The sequence below is a fragment of the Pithys albifrons genome, chromosome 7 (assembly GCF_047495875.1).
Source record: "Pithys albifrons albifrons isolate INPA30051 chromosome 7, PitAlb_v1, whole genome shotgun sequence".
In the NCBI taxonomy this organism is placed as follows: domain Eukaryota; kingdom Metazoa; phylum Chordata; class Aves; order Passeriformes; family Thamnophilidae; genus Pithys; species Pithys albifrons.
Genome location: NC_092464.1, coordinates 41,065,620 through 41,081,699, shown reverse-complemented (window position 1 = coordinate 41,081,699; position 16,080 = coordinate 41,065,620). Strand labels below are relative to the sequence as shown.

Below are 16,080 nucleotides of genomic sequence, written 5' to 3'. Positions count from 1 at the left end.
CACACAGGATATATATTCCCAGTCAGCCAGTGCTTTGCTTTCCTCAGTGCAAGGCCTGTAACTATTACAATAGTCAGTTTTAAGAGGTCACATCCGTTCTGGCTACTAACACACCACAACTCCCAGACAGGTATTCTCCAAAACCTTCCCTTAAGTAATAGCTTTGTCAACAACTAAACTCAAAGACTAGGAGAAGCTGCCCCACATGCAATACAGATACATAATTTATGAATCATGTGTTAATTTTTTTATGTTTTCAAAAAACATTAAAAACCTGCAAGTGAATGCAGCATTAAATGAAATCAACTGATACAAAAACACATTTACAGGTTTAAAAAATATCTAGTTTATAGTCTGTCGATTTTATAAATAATTCTTCATTCTTTATTGTCCAAAGACAGACGGACGTACTTGAACATATTACCCTCACTATGTCAGACAGGTAAATATCTCTGAAAAAGATGATCTTGTTAAAAACTGAACATTGGATCAAACTCTTCATTTCCAGAAATCCGGTACCTTTCTTCTGGGTCCAAGGAGACACCCTAATTTACACTGATGGAGCAACTGCCTCATGCCTTTGAGTGCTGAAATCACATTTTAAGGTAATATCAAGGGGCAGGTTGTATGGCATAATTAGCACATCCTGTAGCTCTCTGCTCATCAGTCAGCACTTTTGAGATAAGACAAACAAAATTTTAGTCAACCAAAAACTCAATATTTGTGCTAGTGCAAGTAGGAGACTTGGCTGTGAGTCTCCTACAAAAGAAAATCTAACACTGGCAATTGCTGTGCTCTGTTGTGGTTCAGCTTGCACCCAAAAACAGCCAACTTGGACCAGGAAAGGATGAGATAATCCAGGGGATTCACCAAATAAATACACTCTTTATATATGTAGTGTCTTCTGTCCTTAAAAGGACACTTGGCTGGTCCTCCTACGCAGAACCCTAGATGGAGAGCCATTATGTGAGACATGTATTGTAGCCCATCCTTTCTAAATATACATGGGCAGATCTAGAGGAAGGCACAAGAATTTAAGTATTTTATGTTTCTGCTGAAAAATTTTACCCCAGGAACAAAACACTGGCTGAAAAACACAGTGACCACATTTTGAAATCTGACCAGTAATGCTGAATTTGGAAGCAAATTAGTTTCAGTTGCTTGGGAGCCCTCAAGAAAATTCTTCTGTATACTATTGGCTTCAGGCACCTTCAAATAAACTAATTAAATAAGATACAATGCTCAAACCATTTAAAGATACACATGGAAAAACTGAGACCTTTTTCTGAGTGTACTTAGAGAGAACTGTGATTCACTGGGATAAATCCACAAGCTTTCCTGACACTGGCCAAGGAGCACAGCAGTGACAATTCCTGTTGCTCTCTAATGCACAAAAATGTTATGAACTTAATTTTCAGTATTAAAAAATTACAAATAAATTTGAGATGTCCTTTTATTTTGCACATACATTTCAAGCCTTTGTGATAGACTAAGGTTGTATTTTCCTGCTTCTCTTTACAGCTATGAAGAAAAGAAACCTACCTTTTTATAAAAATTGAAAGCTGAGATCCCTACCTTATCACATGCCTAAGGAACTAGGGGTTTAAAAAACAAATACTGTGAACCTCGCAATAAGATTTTGAGGGCTGACAACACCAAGAGCTACATCTTCATCAAATATTAGGAAACATCCTCAGCTAGGTAAAAAACACTGCTTGACAGTTGCTTGGTTTGTGCCCCAGAAAATAACCGTGAGATAAAACACCCAACATAATAGCAATGAACAAATCCACCCTGTGATCTGTTCCCCACTTTATAAAAAGAGCTGGATTGAAAGGTAGATGAAAACTCCAGTGCTGACACCCCTCATTTTACTACTGCTACTACACATGTAAAGAACAAGTATATCCTTTAAGGACAAATTACATTTTAGCAGCCAAAATATGATCTGCCAATTATGCTGGGTTTAAAAATTAATAACATAAAATTTGCAATGATAACCTATAGCAGCAAGTTGACTGCTTTTTGAACATCCCACCAGAAGCAGTGAACGCATAAAGCCAGTGCAAAAAGGCCACAGTCATTCTTCATGGAGTCAAAGACTCAATCTATAAGAAACAGGACTGTAGTCTGCAAATATTTAAAACCATGAACAACTGAACTCATATTCTTCACAGTCCTGAATGCATCCAATGGCCAGCTTTCATCAGCCTAGTGCTTGCAAAATCAAACCATATATTTATGCATTTCTGAACCATCTTATTCATCAACAGCTCTTGTTCTCTTTCCTCCCACTTACTCAGACCATGGGAGTTTCCAACCCTTTTCCTTTCTACTGTTCAAGAAAGGAAGTTCTCAAAGACCAACATCTTGAACAAGAAGCTAAAGCAAAAGGTTTGCTCCAGCTATTCATTTCCCATATGCCTTTGCCCTTTGCTTTATTTGGGCTTGCTCCAGAGACCACAGAGATCAAGAGAAAGACCTGTGGATTTGCCCTCTTTTGCAATTTCTGAGAGCCATTAAAGGTTACATGCAACATTCCATTTTGTAAGACAATTTCCTAAGTTCAGACTTCAGTTTCTTTTTGATTCCCACATTCTCAGGACAACGGCTTCTTTGTTCAAGCTTCCATGTTTATGGGTATGCTATCTTATCTCTGGTTTAGCCTTTAATATTGAGCAGAGTCAGAAAAGAATCATCCTCTTGTTTGAGATCCAAAGATTTATGTCTGCTTACATTTTTAAGATATACGAACATATAAACATACTTTAAAAAGTCTAAGCAAATTTACTCCTCATAGTGCTATTATCTAAATGATGATATTTAATACCAGTTACAGATTAGTTCCCTTAACTTCCCTGTGAAATAGTTTTTCCAAGATCTCTTAAGTTATGAGCATAAAGTGATAGCATCCTAGGGAAAACAGGCTTTCTCCAGCTCTGAAAAGGGACAAGCAAGGTTTGAGTAGCAAGAAATCCACAGAAATTAGGAGAGTGAAGCATTACAGTGTGGGAGAGGACTTCATAGCCACTGGGCCACCCAAAGTTGAGAGAGACACTCAGTGCGGCAGTGAAACTGATTCAGAGAAGAGACACAAATATGTAAGAGTGGAGAATGACAGAAGAATTCAGACCCTAGTCTGAATTCCAAACTGCACCTGCACATGGTAACACAAGGACCCATTCATGCCACAGTCACACAAATTTTGCAGGAGAGCATGAAACTACCTCAGCTGGCTGCTCCCAGATTTCACTGCATGGCACTAAAACCCAGAAGAATCTGCAATATAGAGGCTCCTTCATGAAGTGAAATGCACAGTAGTGATTCAGTCCTGCATGTTTGGTCTCCCTCTCAAAGACAAACACACTGTAAAAAAGAATCATCATTTGTCTAAACCCCAGTCTTCTCCCCAGTCTCCCCATGCGCCCCATCCCAGATCTTCTCCCAAAGGCTGTTTTCTCTCCAGTCTCTAAGATCAGTATGTTCAATTCCTGTTAAGTTTTGCCGGTGGGAAAAAAAGCCACATTGGACAGAAAGCCTTTTGAGTTTTCCCTCACTTTTTAAGCCTTTCTGTTTTTTAATCCCTGCTCTGCCAATTTTGTCTCCATTTCCCTCCTCCCCTTCAGTGGAAATTTTCTACTCTTTACAAGCCTGGTTCTCTGCAGAAAATTGATTTCCCCTAGGATACAGCCATCCTACTGTTCTGTGCATGGTCATTAATGACCATCCTGTTCACCACAGAGATAGACAGACACAGTGGCACTCCTCCCCAGTTCCATAGCATAGAAAGAACACTGGGGGAAAAATGATAACAGCCTCAGAGCTTAACCATACCAAGAGTTCATCATCCCCAGAAAATACCACAAAAATCCCTGAATGTGCTATTAGAAGAGTAATATAAGTCTTACTGGTTTCTGTCACTCTTTACTTCCACTGCACCAGATTAAAATTTTTTTAATCTCTCCCAGGTAATGACCATCAGGGAGCTTTCTCTCTTCCACAGGAGGAAGTTTCCCCTCTTCTCCCATATGGGAACAAAATCTGAATCAGATGTGACTTGGGCTCATGTCAGTTTTACTTCGGTGCTGGCATCAGGTTTTCCAAGGGCAGAATGCATTTCAGCACAGACTACAAAACCTGCCTGAAGATGTGAGAAAATACCTGGGTGCTGCACTTTTTGTTGTTTTAGGTGCTTTGCAAGAGGGCCTGCTGGCTTCACCATCTCTGGGAGCTCTGCAGTCTCATATTTGCTTGCAGTGAAGTCCCATCCTTGGAGTGAGAGCCAATTCTCCCCTTAGTTCTTGGTGTCTATGAGTGCCAATGGGTAAAATAAAATAACTGTACTCATGAAACAGTTTAAGCTCTTTCCATAAACATCTTCTGGACAGGCTGTAAATTGACTCCCTGTCTCCTCTTGACCCATGGGCTTCTTGGAAGAACTTCCCCTTGTTCCTGCTGGTACAGGGAGGTACAATGGAGGACACAAGGAAGAAGATGAGGTAGTCAACACCCTTTTTGCCATTTCCAACTGAGGATTTTTACATTTTAAGTTAATCTTGCTTACCAATCTGCATTACCATTTTCGGCAGGACCAAAAGTGAGGAAATAATAATAAAGCCCAAAGAGGGGTACAGAGCTGACTTTTGAGGATTTTGTTTAGTCTTCAGCTTAGTTACAGTGAATTTACATTAAATAAATAGGAGCAGTTTCTTTAAATCAAAAGGTAAATTTTAAACAAAAGAAAACCTTCTCTGTGACTGTTTATCAAAAAAAAAAAAAAAAAAACAATAAAACCCAGCCCTAAAAATTACTTCTGAAACTAGAAGAAGATCTTAGCTATTGACCTGCAACTTGGTCTGAAAAATTTCAACACAGTGAATGCCAGATGCAACATTTCAGAAAAGCTGGAATGACTAAAAAGCCAAAGCCACGAAATTCATATTTTAAAGCTCACATTGTCTAGCTACTCTCTGTACATTGCACCACCATTTCTTTATAGTTCTCACTAAGGCTGGCCGATGTTAGCCAAGGAAATCCTCTGCAGACAAACAGGACAATACAGCCCACTGTAGGTCCCATAAAATCACACGCTCTGTGGAAATTTCCAAATACCTCGACACAATATGGGTGAGTTAAGGATAAAGTTTCAAGCTTGAACTCCATAATTTCCTGTCTTTTGCTAGTCTACACAGCTCTTTAATGTTATGTTAATATAATTTTTGTGGGTGTGATTGAATTACCCTCCACTCTTGATGCCAGCATTAGTGGATTTCTGTGTAACAGGAGAGCATGCTTTACTGCACATACTGTTACTAAATACCATTAAGCAGACCAGCTGCAGACCTCCTGATAGCAGGACTGGAGGTCTACCTTGTTAGGAGAGGACGAGCACTTTACTGCTGGCACAGAGTCTGAATCCCAGCGCCTTCAGCATGCCCAACTCGCCTCGATGTCCCCACCAGACAGCTTTCCACAGCATGTTCCCTGGCTGAAAAAAGAGCCCAGGCCCAGAAATCTGCCGAGAATGCAGAGATCTCTCTCACAGGCTCAACATCCTAAGTCCTCCACGATGCTGCCGTGACTTGGCAGTCTGGAAAGATAGAGATGTATTTACTTGGCGACATTTCGGCTCCAGGTGCAACAGAGGGCTGCTAAACTCTCCACTGAGAGCACACCTCACACACTGGTGACAGCTACTAACTAGTGGCACAGCACTTTAAAGATCCCTTTCAGAAGTCTTTATGGAGAGATTAAAATGCCACGCGTTTGTGAGTTGTGAAGTCTCTAGGGCAGCCTCCAAAGGGAGATTTAACATGAGTTTTCTCATCAATACCCTTGTACTGCTAACCAGAAGCTACTAAGCAAATTATGAACCTGACACCTGTGCAGAAACATTCCTCTTTAGAGGAGGATTGCATTAGGAAGAAAGGAGGGGATGAGGGCCAATGAAAAAAAGAATGAGGGAGAATAAGCAATTTAAGTCTGTTCCACACAGTTGTCTCGGTACACACCAAACTGTACTGACAGACAACATCATCCAAGCAGTTGGAATGAACTCTAGTTACACTTCCTGTCTCTCTAACCCACCTCTTCCTCACCACAAAATGCCTCGTGTGCTGGCTGATAGAGCCCTAGTTGCCCAGAAGCAGTGGGAGATTCAGCCACTAGTGCTCAGCTAATTGCAGCCCTGTGTTCTCAGGGTACCACGGGAAGGGCATGGCAGGGACACAGCAGGGACAAGAACTGTGTTCTTGTGATTGAGAGAAATTCTTGTTTCCCTATATCTAAGTTTAGTAAGAACCAACAAACAGAAATCTAACCAGAAATAACAAGTGCAAATCCACATTATAACAGGGAGAGGTTTTTCTTACCACTCACTGAAAACAGAGACAAAACAATTAGAAGTCCTGAAATGCCGATATAATTTAATAGCTGTGTCATTACAGCCTGTCTCTCACATATGTAAGACCCGTGATCAAATACATCTTTAGTGCAATTCTTACATTAGGCAATGAGCAAAATCATGGCATGAGTATAGTGCCCTGCTTTCATTTAAACCATACCAAAGACATGGTCATATTCCATTTTGTTCCAGTATATGGACAAGTTTTCCTTTCCGTTTCAAAGCAATTGCCTTGAGTTGACTTTATTCTGAGTCAAGAGACTTCCCTATATGAATACTTAAACTGGTTGTATGTTTGTAGAATTTACTTGTTATGCAATTCATAAGGCACTCAGTAAAGTTTATATTGAAATATTTGTGTTAAATTATTGTAGAGTAATTAAAAAACTTCATAGCTATACTCCATTTAATTGACAATTCTGAATTTGGTGTTGATTTAAGTAAAGCAGAGGGAACAAGATACATTAAAGGTGAGTGGAAAATCATCCAAATTTCTTACTTTTAAAAATACAGCTTCATGTATGCTGCAGTTTTCCAATGCTATGGGGTTTTGTACTCAAAGCTGAGGATGGACAGACACATGATTTACAATTACAGGCAGTCAAAACCTCATAGGCCGAGACACGAGCTTCTGATTCTGACATAATGTCAATACCAGTGCTCTGTGATGTCCACAGAGTGCATGTTGCACTACCTTACACTCTGCTAAGACACTGCAGCAGCTCTTCAGTATTATTTCTCCTGCTTAGGAACACAGATGTTCCAGTAATACATTTCATCCATTTGAGGACACACATGAAGAGATATGTCTCCAGAAACTAAACATTGAAGCAAACATTCATAAATATGAAAACATCAAATAATTACTTTTAAAAACATTTAAATGATCCCTGCATACCTTGATGAAATTATCCAAAGGCTGGAGAAAATTCTAATTAGAGACTTACACAGCTCCACCTATTTGTATTCTTAAAGAAAAAAATCTGAAAAGTCACTGATTGTAGTGCAGAAGTGCATCTGGGAGGAGAATCTGAAAGGTTCTTAATCTGACTACGCCAAGAACGAACAGATAAAAATCAAGACCAGAAAGGTGATTTGGAAGTGAGTCAGAAATTCGGACCAGGGAATGTGGTTAACAGGAACAAATTGTTAGCAACGGAGGTAGAGTTCACTTTTGCTTTCATATCTTCATTTTCAGAGTGGGTGGTTTACTGGAATATATTTTTTACATTAAAATAAATCACTAAATTCAGTCCAGGAGAAAGTAAGGAAAATTTAAGGACCTGAATCAACCAGAAAATAATGGCAGACCATCCCTTGGCCTATTCTGGATCTTAAATTCTAAGAATCTGTGAAATATTTTGTCTCTTTTAATTATTAGTTTCCTATTATAAAGAACCTAAAAAGTTAATGTTCTTCTTGAATCAGTGAATTACAGAAAATAATTGAAGTTTCATAATTGGATTATAACCCCAGGAGCATATGGAAATGCTGAACTGGGAAGCTGAAGTAAAGAAAGTATGTCTACTTTCTTTTTTTTTATGTGATCACCAGGCAGTAATAGCCATAAATGCTGCACTTATTACCTGCATTACACTGAAGCAACAGCATGCCTGTGATCGTGCAATAACTGCTATTTGAACAGACTGCTGTGCTTCCATGAAGCTTCCATGAGGCTGAGATCTGTTGGCAGAGAGTTTATTTCAGAATAGGTCCTATATTTCCATGTTGCTATTACCTTCATAATTTATTTAGGGTTGCCCCCAGAACTGTGGCTACCTACTTTGTGAGAGAACCAGAATCCAGAGGTTTCCACTTTCCTTAGAGCTCATGACAGGGACACAGAAATACATGCCCAAAGTAAAAAAAAAAAAGACCTTTTGAGAGCTTGATCAGATCAACATCTTTTAAAAATTAGGTTGAAAACATTCCATCTTTCCTGTCTGTGTTAGTAACAAAACAGATATAAAAACTTCTGATGTAGTTGCAAAGATTTTAACAAATTCCCCCTCTAGTGAACATATTTTTAAAAAATTAAAGTATTTTCACTTTTTAACACAAATCTAATAGCAGCACTTGTCACACAAATAATTCTGGGAAGCTACCAAATACTTGGAATGAAGGATATGGCATGCTGCATAGCACAGAGCTCTTGTCGATGCTTGTTTGGAATGGTATGAGAAAGTCTAGCAGCTGAACACAATGACATTTTTGTTTTCGTGCTGATAATATTCAATAGCTTTGCCACCAAAGTTGGCCTGCCACTTCCCTTTGCACAGAAATAGAAGGAATGCACTAAGGTTTTTGTCATTAGCTGGAAGCAGTGTGCAGGTTATTCTTGCTGGGGGTGCGGGGCGGTGTTGTTAAGCATAGCTGCTATTATTTCCTTTCAGCCAAAGCTTTAGGACAATGTGTTTCGCAAACAGAGCAGAACATTATCTGCGTCATACATTCAAGAAAAAGGTTACAGAAACACTTCTGCTACACAAATGTCAGAACATGAACAGTGTGCCTCCATCTTCTCCCAAAAGCTGGTGACTCCTAAGGAGTATACATCACATGCCAGTCAGAGAACTTCCTACTTCCCTCTCTGCTCTCTGTACATTGAAGACAGCAACTGGTTCTTTTCTCTCACTGCTGCCATCAATTCTCAAAGGACATGAGATCAGAAAGACCCACTGAACCTGACACCATGGAATTTAGGAGAACAAATACCAAAAATGAAGACAAATCTAAAACACATGGATGAGCTTCAAAATAGAGGAAACAAAGATAACCAGAACTTTCACTTCCACAGGAAAAAAAAAACACAGAAAAAAATATCCCACAATGACTCAAAGGACAGCAGTGGAGCAACCTTTGTCAAACCAAGAGTTTCCTCACTGGAAAGCAGAAACCAATCATCAGTTTTACAGGACACCTTGAGGGACTGAAAAATTGAGTGTTGAGAGATCTGAGCAATTACAGAGCAATTAAAAAAACAGAGCAATTACAAAAACAGGCATTTGTCTCACAGACATACATGGTGCATAGCCTGTCTGTCCTTTGGACAGTTTTTGGCCATGAGCATTTTTATCAATAGCCTCATGGACGGATGGAGATGCACACATGGACGGTTGAATGGCTGCATACAAAATATGCTGGAGAAGTGGAGAAAGAAAGAGGACAAGGCAAGACTGGAAATGTGCACATCTCAGAACAGGTCAGAAGCAGCTCATTAAGTGTGTTGCCCTCTTTCTATCTCAACATCCCTCCTATTACAACCTCGCTGTTACAATCACGCCCTTCACACTGTTACACAGATGACTCAATATTTCTGAGTTCTTTTATTTCTTCGTGGTTTTTTCCTTTTCTTTTTTTGCCACAAGGACTTTAATTAAAATTCATCAGAAGAAACGTTTTCAGCACAAGTGTCTGAGAATGCTGCCTTCTTCCCTATCTTCCATTAAATCAGGGTCATCCAACTTGAAAGGAGATGAGTAACTCTCACTGACACACTGTCACACTCCAGTGAAAGACAAGCACATTCAAAACAGAGAAGAGTGCAGGTGCTCATTTATTACTTTACACAGATTATTTTTCTGCCTTTCTTCCCAACAATGGTGAACGTTCACATTCCAGATGGAGCTCCCTGTAGTGCTGTGGGCATTTGCTGACCTAGAGTTTTGTTTTCCATGATGAAAGAGGCAAGGTAAGAAGAGGGCTGGTTCATTGCCTACTGGGGCAGCTTTAATGTTTGTTTTTAACAATGGAAGACATTTACAGATTATTTTAATGGGAATTAATATACAAATGATTCTTCAATAACATATGGTAAAGGAGACAAACCTTGTGTACATCCATGCTCATATTTACACACAGAAAAGATTTAACATTTATGTAACAGAATACAAAACCGCAAATCAATTGATTTCAGAAAACAAGATGTTATTCAAAGAAAATACAAGTTGCCTGCCTTGTGACATGTCAGAGAGCAACCCCACAATGTTTCTAATAGCATTAATAAGCATCATCACTATTAAGATGCCTTCAATGGAAGAATTAACAAACCATGTCCACAGCACGACATTCCTCTGCTTTTATGCCTACTTTACACATCCTTAACATTCACCATTTGGCTCCTGATCAAAGGCATTTTGACTTAAAAGTATTAACCTTCTTTTCCCCCTTCTGCCTCTCTTCATAAATTTTTCCTAAAAGTCCATGATACAAAGAACTTGATAAGATTATAGATTTCTCCAGGCCAGCCCATCAGTGTGCTTTTCTTTGGTCTGCACACACACACATTAACAAATGAGAGGAATAAATTCATGTGATTCCCTCCTTGCTTTGTATCATATAGCACATTTGTATCATCAGCATATTTAGTCCATCAGGATACCTTTGCTGTGCTTGGCCTCACAGTACACCCTTCCTGGGACTTTCCTTTCCTGATTTTACTTGGAAAAGAAAACAAAGAAAATCCAGGGGGAGGGCAAGGGGAAAGTTGATGGGGGTTTTTTCTTTCCCCTCAGGTCTGGCCATTTCTTTGGTTCCCATGAAGACTGATCTCTTCAGTAGATTTCAGAGCCATTGACAGTTCTCATATTACTATGATACAGAGAACCAAAATATCCATCAAGATTTTAAGCAGGAACAATTCAGTATGATGCCACATGGTTCCTATCTGAGCTAATCCCACTCAATGAGCACTCTCACCTTCATGCCCTCAGTCCCTGCTACACCACAGAGTGCTGGTGTCAGCTGATATTAATTACAGAAGAGACATAGGCTGTGGTTCTGTTTGAATTAGTATTGAAGCCAGAGCCCACCTTGCTTTAACATACACAAGACTGCAGAACACAGTGAATTCTTTTACATCTCCAAAGATTACTTCTTAAAAATACAGGAGTAGACAGGCCTATCACTACTGCTACATGAGTCTCAAATAGTTTGGGGCTTGTTTACACCAGGGTCAGGATGAGAACTTCAGTTTACACTGGGTACAAATTTTGTCTGACTTCATTGTGGAACAATGGATTTACTACAGGGATTATTTTGAGGGTTTTGATTTTGAGCTCACTATTGCTATTGTATTTTGGTTAACCCTTATTTTATTTATAGTTCACAGTAACTATTGTTGATGAACAAGCTAATGCAGGGGAAAAAAGGAAAGGAAAGGAACTTACTTTTCCCACATCTTCATTTCATCAGTTTTCATATAACACGGACTTATTATTTTCACAGAATAAAAGGAAAACAAAAATAGTCAGGAATGTACAACACTTGCTGCCTTAACACACGGCAGAAAAGACCATCATGAGTTTGCTACAAGGCTTGGTCTAATGAAAATGTAGTGCTTGCTGCAGCTACTAACGAGAGAACCTGTCCTGAAGGGCACCTTAAACCCCTCTGAAACTTCAATGAACTCAGCCTTTTTCTGTGGGGGCAAACTAAATGCACACAGTTCGTTTCAAAAATAGTCTAGGATTTAAGTAAATTAATGCATGACTTTTCAATTAATAACCTTGGTTACATCATGTTTGGGACTAGCCCTTTAGTAGAATCTGAACAGTGGCAGCCTGAATATTTATTCAGATGCTCCATGAGACAAAACCAAGGACATTCAGAAATAAATGAGAGGCTAAAATATCACATTTGAGGACTTGTAAAGGACGCAATTGGGATACCTCCAGGAGGAAAAAAAAAAAAGAAAAACAAATCCCAGACCAATAAAACCACCACCCTCACTAATCCAGAGCAAACCCCAAACCTTGAGTAATGAGCACAAAAATACAGACCTAGAGATTACTTGAAGAAAGCAATATTTATTATTCAGTTCATTATTCATTAACATTATTCAGCAGGGATTTCCCATACCTGGAAAACCATTTATCTGGGAGATTCTGTCTCATCTTCTTCAACAGTCAGCCCGAGCAAAACAGAGACTTGCTGCTCCATAGGTTTAAATATTTTTACTGTTGTTGCTGTTATAAATAAGTCCTTTAATTTTACTCTGGAATACAACAAAGTCAAGATGACTCAATAAAGATGGACAGGGATTATCTTTTGAATATATATCAATGTCTTAATTGTGCAATGCAGAAGGCATTTTTAGTCAAATGTTGGGGGTTTTAAGCCAACTTTTCAAAAATTATTAGGGGGAGGGAAAAGATATTTTATATCTCTTTTCCCAAGTTTCCCTTCTCTTCTCCAAAATTTTTTATCTTTTAAAAATTTGGGGCTTAAATCTTCTTCAGTGCAAAAACGCAAGGAAAAAAAAGACCAAAATTTTAAGAGATCAACTGTTTTTTTTAATTTAAATATGTTTCAAAGTAATAAGGCTCAACTATTTAGTCTGTGTGTGAGATTCCCTTCAACCTATCTCCACCAGGATGTCGTGAGGAAGAATGAGATGTGTCCAGTATACTAACAAGGGACTAAGCCATCTGTGTATGTTTTGAAGAGAATCTTGGAATCCTTCCGGATGACATATAATGCAATGTATGAAAATTAGAATGACAGATTATGAATACTTCAAGGATAATAATTTATATTTTGCTTGTACAGTGACCTACCATGCAAATTATTCTGTCTATAATGGTACATTTTAAGGTTGATTACCATCACTTTTGACAAAAAGCATATTTTGACTGGGAAAATACACTTATAATGGTGTATACCACTGCACCAGCAGAGATTGTGTACTTCAGAGAAAAAAAATGCTAGTTATGTGATATTTACTATAATTTTCATGAAATATTTAAATTTTAGACTAATAAGTTCTGATGATCAATATGACCACAAATGAGTATAGAGCTTCTTTTTTAAAAACCTCAGAGAGGGTTAAGAGAGGCCAAGGCCTAGTTTTGGACCTTTCTTTACTCAGTGTTTATGAAAATCCAGAAGATGATATGCACATAAAAGAACAATAGATTCTTTCTTGCTAAACACTCTTACTCACTCTTTTTCATGTAACTTTTGACTGAGTTATTGTATAGAGTCCCAAAAGATACCATGCAACCTAACAGCTTTCTGCTGCAAAAGAGAATTTGATGAAACTTTCCTGTTCACACACTAAACCAAGTACTGGGGATCAGAACCACACAAAAAGAAAATCTTCCAGTGGCAATATTTTTTTTCATTTACTCAGCTACTGTACAGCCTATGATGACTTGTTTTCCTTTAGTCATATGAACAGTTTGACAGATTTCTGTGACAAGGTTACTCTTAAATTGATAAAAGGTTTGATAGTGTCGGAACATTTGTCAGAAATGTCTCACGTCACGTGGAATGGACTCTGCACTTCAAGCAACAATGGTACTCCAGTCTGCAGTTTTCTCTTTAGTGTGCAATACACACTGCCCAAACACACACAGTAGAAAGACAAAAAAGCAGGCAGGACTCACCAAAACAGCCCCATACTTTAACAAACAATTCTGATTAAATGTTTTTTCTTCCACGACCCACCTAGCAAAATGCAATTAAATTAAAAACTTTACACATGACTCAGAGGGTGGCCCCCTTACAAGAATAAATCTGGAAATGGGATGGGCTATGATAAATGTGCATAACCATAAGCATTTCCAGCATTTCCTGTACTTCTGAAAGAGAAATATTGTGGGTTTAGAACATTATTCCTTAGACCTGCCAAATGTCAGACATTACAAGTGACAGTTGTACTGCTGGCAGCCTCGTCCCGTGCTAGAGCAGAGGAAATGGGTTCAGAAGGGCTCGTTTTAGGCACTGACAGCTAGCCTAGGGGAACCAGCGTGCTAGAGATCAGCTAGCTTTGGTGATTCCAGCTCTCTAAAAAACATGTACTGCAAAATTATATGGTTTATGGATTAGATTTAAGGTTTTCATTTCACATCTTGTAGAAAATTATGCTAATATTTCTATGAGGGAAGCCTAAGAGACAGCACTTTCTGCTTGTTTCTGAATATCTGTTCACACAAAATCTTTAATAGACGGTGAACTCCCAGCCATGTAAGCTAGGAGAGAACTCTGCAGAAGACAATCTTTCTGAACAGACAAATCTATGTCTTGTTCACACAGCAGCAGATTGTTGGGTTTGATTTTAGTGGGCTTGTGGGGGAAGGGGGAGGGTTTGGAGTTTTGGTTTGGCTTGGGGGTTTTTTGGTAGGTGCAAGGTAAGAGAAAACGGTTTGGGACCTTTATTGACCTCTCTTATGTAACCACATGCAAAGGTAAAGAAAAGGTCTTGCAAAATATTACTTAAAATCTACATGCTACGAGGACAAATTCTTGTATTTTCAGATGTTTAAGTTTCCCTATACTGTCTTTCTCTTTTGCTCTGATAAATTCTTCTATTAGTTGGGCGGGGGAACTAAAACAAAACCAGAAAAAAATAATGTCAACATTTTTCTTAAAGAGCACCTATTCACACAAGAACCCCACAATAGCGAGACAGTTCCCTAACTGTAGACCAGATTAAGTTTAGTGGAGCACACTAAAAATTTTGCCACAGTGCCAAAAGGAAGCTCTCAGATACTTGATGTGCACTTCCCGTACACAGACAAGGGGGAAGGATGTGCTCCCTGAACATCATGATTCAGCTACCACTGCTCACACCCAGACTCCAACCATGACTGCAGCACTAAGCACCAAAGTTGTGAGACTCCTCTAGGAATAGCTACTTCAATCCTGACCAGCTGAAAGCATTTGTGTGAACTTGGGAAGAGTCAGACTGTAAGAAGATATATAGCAAAACTGCTTTTTGAACATCAGCAGACTACAATCAATTCATGCCTACTGAGGATCTGGCACTTGAACTGGGATTATCTCTGACTGTCACATCTGGAAAGTGTCGATGAATGTAGTTTGTACAAATGTCAGACAAGTACACTCACAACCCAGCTTATGTGAAATATGAAACACCACCAGCACACTGAACACTCCTCTGAACAGTGAGTCAGTTCTACTCAGGAGAAATTCACAGGGAAGAGTTTCAAGTTAGTATAATTTTACTCAAGTCCAGATATCACTTAAGTAAGCCGGCTAGCTCCAGTCCTGCCAAGTCATGTCCACCTAAAGTATACTCAGGGAAGTCTTTCAGGTTTCCAAAATCAGAAAAGGCAGAATGCCATAAGATTGTAACAACTCATTATATTGTTACTCCTACTGCAAGCTTCACAATAACAGTAATTTGAATTCAAGTCAGTAGATCAGCCTCAGATTGTTCCTTTCTTAACCAAACTTCATCTCTTGATCTCTATATGAAAGGCTGATTTGTGATAACAAATATCAGAGATGCTGTTGCCTTTTGGAATAGATGATTCTATGGCAAAAACACTGAAGTTCTGCATCACAACAGGGGTGGATTTTTATTTTTCAAATCTCTCCTTGCTCTTCTTCCAACACAAAACAATGTCTTATCCTAAATTCCACCCAGGAGATCTTGGTCAGAATTTCAAACTGGATAATTCCCTTCCCACAAGTCATCAATAATAACCAAGACTATGGAAATCCAGCAAGGTTCTCATTTCTACTCATATTGCCCACTACATTCAGTCAAGTGAAAAGGAGGAGGGTGCAATGTTTTAGGAAGTAATTCTTTTGATGATGCATGAGAAGCAAAGAGCTCTTTTTTCTACCTCTTTGGTTTCAACAGGCATAAAACACAATAAATCTGATATTCATTAGTACAATCTGCAAACATGGCTCTTGAGATAAAC

The 16,080-nt window shown here is 38.8% G+C and overlaps 1 protein-coding gene across 4 annotated transcripts in view; it reads right to left on the bottom strand.

Annotated features, from left to right (window-relative positions):
• The window catches only part of RBMS3 (RNA binding motif single stranded interacting protein 3), a 708,641-nt gene that overhangs the window by 331,602 nt on the left and 360,959 nt on the right, over positions 1–16,080 (bottom strand). The window lies entirely within an intron of this gene.